Source organism: Microtus ochrogaster, chromosome 7, assembly GCF_000317375.1.
Source record: "Microtus ochrogaster isolate Prairie Vole_2 chromosome 7, MicOch1.0, whole genome shotgun sequence".
NCBI lineage: Eukaryota > Metazoa > Chordata > Mammalia > Rodentia > Cricetidae > Microtus > Microtus ochrogaster.
Genome location: NC_022014.1, coordinates 29,726,274 through 29,734,017, shown reverse-complemented (window position 1 = coordinate 29,734,017; position 7,744 = coordinate 29,726,274). Strand labels below are relative to the sequence as shown.

At 46.5% G+C, this 7,744-nt stretch overlaps 4 non-coding genes across 4 annotated transcripts; all 4 read right to left on the bottom strand.

The window, feature by feature from the left end:
• Positions 1 to 386: 386 nt before the first annotated feature.
• Positions 387 to 460, bottom strand: Trnai-aau. Its single transcript has one exon. It is a non-coding gene; the product is annotated as a tRNA-Ile (tRNA).
• A 359-nt stretch (positions 461 to 819) lies between these two features.
• Trnat-agu lies at positions 820 to 893 on the bottom strand. The gene has a single exon. It is a non-coding gene; the product is annotated as a tRNA-Thr (tRNA).
• A 205-nt stretch (positions 894 to 1,098) lies between these two features.
• On the bottom strand, positions 1,099 to 1,180 carry Trnas-gcu. The gene has a single exon. It is a non-coding gene; the product is annotated as a tRNA-Ser (tRNA).
• A 354-nt stretch (positions 1,181 to 1,534) lies between these two features.
• Positions 1,535 to 1,606, bottom strand: Trnaw-cca. The gene has a single exon. It is a non-coding gene; the product is annotated as a tRNA-Trp (tRNA).
• Between the last annotated feature and the right edge of the window lie 6,138 nt (positions 1,607 to 7,744).

Here is a 7,744-nt window from a genome sequence, read left to right as displayed (position 1 = left end):
AAACCCTGTCTCGAAAAACCAAAAAAAAAAAAAAAAAAGAACTACATATTATGATCATCGAATCTCCAAGATAACAAAAATGATACCCGTATCCCACATTTTGGACATATTCCAGTACATTTGTTTAGTTAAAACTGTTTCAGGATTAGAAATACTGCTTTATGAAGTGTTCTTTTAGAAAAATAATTAAAACTAGTAAGACCACCTTGGAATCCAACTAAAACGAGTAATAAGAAAAGACTGAGAGAATTCCATACATTTATCTAAAATTGCAGAGAAAAAAAGGCCACATTGTTAAAAGGGATAAAAGGAAAACAATTCTATACTTCCATCTAATAATTGCAAAAACAGCCTATTATTTGAAATTCAAAAGAAACGGTACAATCTGGCCCGTACGGGGATCGAACCCGCGACCTTGGCGTTATTAGCACCACGCTCTAACCAACTGAGCTAACCGGCCAGCTACAAAGGACGCTCCTTTTTAAAGGCATGTAAAAGGAATAGATGTTCCAGTCTAGCCAAGAAAATCTAAAGACATTTTGGAGGACAGAAAATGTATATATCCAAACTAGCAGTGAATAGTTATCAACTTGCAATTTTAACAGGCACGAATGGAATGATGTGATTTTGACATTTGATTGCGGGTCAATGCGTAAATGTGATCTGGAAGGAGGTTCTGGAACCCACTCCCAGATACAAAATCACCGCAACGCCAGAGGCGGAGCAGTAAGTAGACGTAAATGGATGGACTCAAAGTGTGTTCACGTCTCAAGATGTGTTTGTTGGAACTTTTCTAGTTTCCGTAAAAGGGAAGAACAAAGGCACCGCTGGGATTCGAACCCAGGATCTCCTGTTTACTAGACAGGCGCTTTAACCAACTAAGCCACGGCGCCCATCCGATGAGGTAACTCCTTCACTACTTGGCCAGGTCACTCATAGGGCAGATGAGCAACCAGGAAATAGATCTCGGTGCTGCTGGAAAAGGTAGTAGAAAGGACTAGAAGTCAAGGTGTTGTGAAGACCGAGTGACTCGGAAATTGTCACGACTATTTGTCTCTCGATTACAAAACTGAATGTAGACCGTAGAAGCTACACCGACGACGAGGATGGGATTCGAACCCACGCGTGCAGAGCACAATGGATTAGCAGTCCATCGCCTTAACCACTCGGCCACCTCGTCCACACGGGCAATAATCGCGTTGGCTTCTCTGAGACCTGAACCCTCACTCCAGACCGAGGCCACCCCTGTCTGCGTTTCCAGGACTCTTGGCCTAAATGCCGCGTGCACTCGCAGAGCAGTGATGGAGCGAACACCGAAGGCTGCAATTTGGGCTGGCTGGCTTCGAGTCCCGCTTTGCCCAGAATTTCTGGATTATCGCAAAAATGCTTACTAGAAATAGATCACTGAGATATCCTGACTGGGCGGTGTCAAGATTTGGTTCCCGAGCCTCTCCTTTTTGTTCTTTAAGATATTTTTTTTTTTTAAATCACTGGGACAAAAGTAAAGGAAACTGAAGAAAAAAAAAAGTATAAATGACCCCGACGTGATTTGAACACGCAACCTTCTGATCTGGAGTCAGACGCGCTACCGTTGCGCCACGAGGCCAGCCGGCCACAGCCCTGCACGGATCACCTCATGGCACTATTGGAAGGATTTTTTTTCTTTTTCTTTTTTCTAATGTTCCTGGAAACCCAAATATGGCTGGAGCCTCTCCCCTCGGAGGAGACCGCACCATCTGAACTCAGCAAAAGCAGCTCCATCCCTTTGACTCCACGGCCTCCGGTCCCTGTCTGTTCCCGGAGTCTTGTGAAAGTCAGCTGAAAGGAGAGCAATGAATGGTTCCCCGCCCCCCGAAAGGCTAGCAGCGGCCTGGTGTTCCACTGTCACCTACTAAGGCCTGCTCTTAACTGGATTCAGGGGTCTGTCTTCTCTCTTCTCTCCTTAGGCTGCAGCGTTCCCTAGCTCCAGCTCTCATCTGTACACATTCAGGGCTCCTGAATCTTGCTCACAGACCCTGGTGTTGGCGCCATAGGACATCTCCCCTTGACTAACCATTTCTTCTTTCCCAGGTCTTTTGCACGCGCCATGACAGGCCATGAAAGGGGAGACTCTTGACTCTTCCCTCTCTCACACATCCGGTTTACAGTCCCCAAATCCCGTCTGTTCCAATCCCTCAGGAATTCTGCCAATGCCCATGTCCATTCTCTCGGCCTCCCGGGCTGGCTTGCTATGTATCAAGCTCTTCTCTCATCTGGGGCTCCGGAAGGTCCTCCATCGCTTCCCTGGCTTAAAATCAAAGGCTCTTTGAAGTCGGATCCAGTCTTAGTTCCTTGGGTTTACAGAGTCAAGAAGTTGAGTCCTTAACGCCTGTGGGCTCCTCATATACAATTCATATATAGGCTACTTGGTACACTTACGTAATCTTTTTTGAGTGACTTGTTTTCTGTGACAGCGTTTCTCTCTGTAACCCTGGCTGCCCTGGAACTTGCTCTATAGACCAGGCTGGCCTCGAACTCACAGAGATCCACCTGCCTTGGAGGCTGGGCCACCACCAACGGGTTAGTAATTTTATCTTTTTAAGATTTGTAATCTTATCTATTTTTTAAGATTTATTTTAATTATTTTAATTGTGTGTATGTAGGAGGAGTACGTGCACATAAATGCAAGTGTCTGCAGAGTGCAGAGGTGTGAGATCCCCCGCAGCTGGGGGTCCTGGGAACTGATCTCGCAGGTCCTCAGGAAGAGCAATGTGTGCTCCTAACCCTTGAGCTATCTCACCAGCATCAGCCCCTACTCACTTTTGCTCGTTTCTTTGTTAAAGACAGCTGGCTCCTTAGTTGTCCAAGCTGACCTTGAACTTGAATTCTTTTGGTTTCAGCCTTCACGGTGGTAGGATTACAGGAATACAGGGCTAAAACTAACTTTTAAGGTTCTGGTCATTTTTACTTTTTGAGACAGAATACTATATAATATATATTACTTTATAGCTCTGGCTGTCCTTGAATTTTCAGCAATCTCTGCCTCAGCCTCCCAATTGTTGGGAATACAAATGTGTGCCACCAACTCATTTATTTTTCTCTTTTCTCTTTCCCTCCTTCCTCCTCCTCTTCCTTCCCTTCTGTTCTAGGAATGAACCCAGTGACCTCTTACATGCTAGGCTACTGAGTTATATGCCTAGCACCTGCTGAATCATTTTCAAATGTCTAAACTCATGACGACCCCAAATGTCTTTGAACCACTGCCTTTGGTATTGCTTGAAGGGCTTTCAAAATCCCTGTCTGCCTGTTTGCCCCTCACATTGCATTCAGGACTCAGTTCGGGGCAGACTTCCTCCCCACGTGGCGTGCCTTTCCTCCCTCTCCCCCACAAGGGCACTTAAATACTTGTGCTGTTTTGAGCACTGTCATACTCTGTGGCTGAAGGGCCTAACACTCTTGACAATCTTCCTGCCTTGGGCTCCTGGTGCTGGGGCTGTGGCTTTTTATTTTCCAACAAGATCTTGCTAAATTCCCCAGGCTGACCTTGACTTTCTACGGTAGCCCAAGCAGGCCTTGCACTCACAATTCTTCTGCTCCCCACCCCCATGCTACATTTTAGTTGTCTGAGACCAGCCTGGATAATATGGAGGTCCTCTGTCAAAGGAAGGTGAGAAGAGAGGGAAGGAATAAAAGAGAGAGGCAGAGAGAGACAGCTGGGTAGAGCTGCTGACTCTGCACTCCAGCACTGGGGAAGGGGTGGCATCATCGAAGTTCAGGGAGTTCACGGCTAAGGACTTCTCAGAATATAGACAATAAGATAAAATCACTTCTTAGAAGGCAACACACCTTTTTTCCTTACAATGGAAACAATATGACCATCAAAAGTTTGACTCCATAAAATGTGATCATTGAGAGTTTTTGTTGTTGTTTGGTTGGGTTTTTTTCCCCCCAAGACAGGGTTTCTCTGGGTAGCCCTGGCTGTCCTGGAACTTGCTCTGTAGACCACGGTGTCCTCAAACTCAGAAATCCCCCTGCCTCTGCTTCCTGAGTTCCAGGATTAAAAGCATCCACCTCTACCACCAACTGGCATATAATTTAGTCTTTACTGATAAATTGTTCTTGTTTTAGAAGAAACAACGCTTGGTTCATGTTTTTAATCCGACTACTCAGGAGGCAGATGTAGGGATTTCCAAGAGTTGGAGGCCAGCCTAGTCTACGTAATGAGTTCCAGGCAAGTCAAGGGCCATAGCGGAACCCTGTCTCGTCTCAAAACAACAAGGAACGGCCTTTTAGTCTCTCCTAAAATGAGAGTGATAGAAGAATAAAGTCCTCGTGTGGCAAGCCTTGAAGTACCGGCATTAGAGGAGGGTGAGAAGCAGAAGAATCTCAGACTCAAGAACAACCTGGGCTACTTAGTGAGACACTGTCTGGTGGGCCCCCACAGCTGTCAAGATCTGCTCAAGGCCATCTTTGGCTGCAAGCTTGAGGCGGTTTGTTTTTGATGGAGCAGTAAACCAGAAACTAATAAAATGGTTTATGTGTGATTAAACGGGGACACTGAGATCTCTAGATGACTCTACTTTGTAGAGTTTTGCTTTGGAATCATGTGTTTAATATAACCATAAAATAAAATTGAAAAGTTAAGATGGCGGCCTGGGCACCTGCACTTGGTGCAGGCACTTGCCAGTTTGCAGGCCGTTCTGTGATGTGGTTGGTAGCAGCTCAAGGCTGACCCCTGTTGGCACTCCCTCTTGAATAGCCAGCTCTGCCCCACCAGGGGGGGTGGTCCTTGGCATCTTGGGCCCCTTGGGCCTGGAGGAAGTGGAAGAGTCACAGCAGCCCCGACTGTGGGTCACTGATATTGGAGCAGAAGAAGTGGACAGGCTGGCCAAAGCATGACGGCCACCTAGGTTAAAACATCCACAGCATTGCACAGTAGGGTCTTTTTTTTTTTTTTTGGTTTTTCGAGACAGGGTTTCTCTGGTTTTGGAGCCTGTCCTGGAACTAGCTCTTGTAGACCAGGCTGGTCTGTAACTCACAGAGATCCGCCTGCCTCTGCCTTCCAAGTGCTGGGATTAAAGGCGTGCGCCACCACCGCCCGGCCACAGTAGGGTCTTGATCCTTGATGCAGGTAGGCTCCGTGATCCCTCGGTCCTGATAGAGCTGGATGTTCCCAGAGGGCAGACTCTCAAACCCAGGCAGAAGCATTCTTTTCTGATGATCTGCACAAAGGGCAAGTCACCAGCAGCGGGGCAGCTCTTTCTGGAGGGGCTGGCACAGGCCTCCACGGTGACGGCTGGCTACTCTAGGACAGGCTGCCAAAGCGAGTCCATTCCTAAGCAACCGCTCTGGAGACCAGCCGAGTAAGGCTAGGGTGAAGCCGATGCCCGACACATGTTGCCAACAGGCTACCAGCACATGTTAAATGGAATGCCTGTGCCCAAACTCCAGAGCAGCTGTCTGAGCAGGAAGCACAGTCCCCTAGGCCGTGGAAGGGCCCCAAGCCCAGAGATGTACATATACTCTTATGTTCCTTCCCAACAAGGGTGATTTGAACTATCAGATAATGTTCCAGGTCACTTTTCCTGATTGATGTCATTAACACCCCTTCCCGTGTCTGTGTGTGTGCACCCCACAAACATTAGGAGAGAGGAGCCCCAGTCCGAAGTGAGACAGCTGAAGACAGACTACATCACCCATAGTACCTCCTAAGGCCACAGAGTGGCACTAAAACTCAGAGACAGCTTTTCTAGGGCAGGCTTCTGAGAACCAAGGTCGTGGAAAGGACTGGACAGACCCGCCAAGCTCACTTAGTGCCATTACCGTATAACATCAAGTGTGAGTACCTAGTTTCTGCCATCTGGTAGCCCCTTAGGGTAGAAGCACTACAGGCAGGAAACCCCAAACTTCCAGGAGCTCGAACCCCACAGCACACAGCCAGACCCAGATCTTTTTCCTCTAAATATCTCTCATGCCAGAGATCCCAGAACTTGCAAGGTTGAGACAGGAAAACTGCTGTGAATACAAGGCCAGCCTAGAGTACTCAGTGAACTTCAGGCTAGCTAGGAATACAGAGTAAAACCTTAGCTTTAAAAAAAAAAAAAAAAAGTATCTCTTGATTCCCTCCAATCCACCTGCTAGATTCTATCTGATTTAAGTCCAACCTATCCCTTCTAGATGTTTCTTTCATATCTTTCCCATTTATCTTCTACTTAAAATCTATTTTCTATGTTGCAACCAGAGTCTAGAATGCAAATCGGATTATGTCTCGCTCCATGGCTGCAGAAGCTGAGAGAATTTAGCCATCCAACATCACTCTGATCCTCTCTTCCCCTCTTCTCTCCCCTCTAGTGTAGGCTTCAGAATCCTTGACTTCCTTTCTGTCTGATAAACACGCCCTTGCTCCTCCTTCCGCCTGTAATGCTGTTTCCCTAGATCTCCACTGGGCTGACTCCTTGCCCTCAGACCTGGGGAAATCTTCAAAAGCTCGCCCTAGCTTTTTCCTGGCTCTTCATCCTATGTGATACAGCCTCTTTAGCCTGGGTCCCCGGGAGCTGGGGTTACGGGCTGTGAGCTGCACAGTGTGGGGTTTAGGAACTGAATATAGCTAGAGCACTATGTGCTTTTTCTTTGCTTCTTTGTTTTCTGGACTGGGTTTCTCTATGTTAACAGCCCTGGCTGTCCTGGGAGTTGCTTTCTAGACCAGGCTGGCTTTGAACTCTCAGAAATCCTCCTGCCTCTGTCTCCCAAGTGCTGGGAAAAAAGGTGTGTGCCATGTCCTCTTAACTACTGAGCCAACTCTCTAATTTTTTTTTTTTTTTTTTTTTTTTTTTTTTTTTTTGGTTTTTCGAGACAGGGTTTCTCTGTGGCTTTGGAGCCTGTCCTGGAACTAGCTCTTGTAGATCAGGCTGGTCTGTAACTCACAGAGATCCGCCTGCCTCTGCCTCCCGAGTGCTGGGATTAAAGGCGTGCGCCACCATCGCCCGGCCAACTCTCTAATTTTTGTTGTTATTGTTTTGCTTTGTTTTTATTGAGACAGGATCTGACACTGTCCAGCTTGACCTAGAACTCACTACATAATTGAGCATTGACCTTGAATTTCTGACCCTTCCCCCACCTCCAAAATTCTGGGGTTGTAAGTGTTTGCCCCTACCTAGCTTAAGATTCAGGTTCATATGAAAAAGGTGTTAGATAGTTTCACTATTAGGACCTCAAGTGGCTCTTGGTAGTAAAGCCCTTGCTTGGTACGGTCCAGACCCTGAATTGATAAATAGGGACCTTCAATGCTATAAATTATCCCTCATGCTTTCAAGTGCCATTCCAGGCATTAATGATGATCCTGTAAGATTCAGAAGGGAGGGGGGAAGTATACCTCAGTAGAGAGTGCTTACCTATATGAAAGCGGTCTGGAATTTATCGCCAATGCTGAAAAAAAAATCAGGAAATCACACTTTTATACCATTATTATCTAAGTTACAAGCCCTACACAAATTTCATCCAGCATTCCAGTGTATGTGTGGCAGGGGCTTTTACGGTTTGGGAGATCATGTGTGGAGGATCCTTTTACCTGGTTTGGGATCCCATGTATTGTCAGCTCTGTCCCCTTCATTCAGAACTCCTCAGTCTGTCTTTCACGACCTTTAACTAAAATATTTTGACTTTGAGCTCTGAAAACTTAGGAAAAGGAAACCCATGTATTACTCTAGGAAGACAAATATATTTCTTCTAGGTTTTGGTCAGTTCCTTAAAACAAAACTTTAAGAAT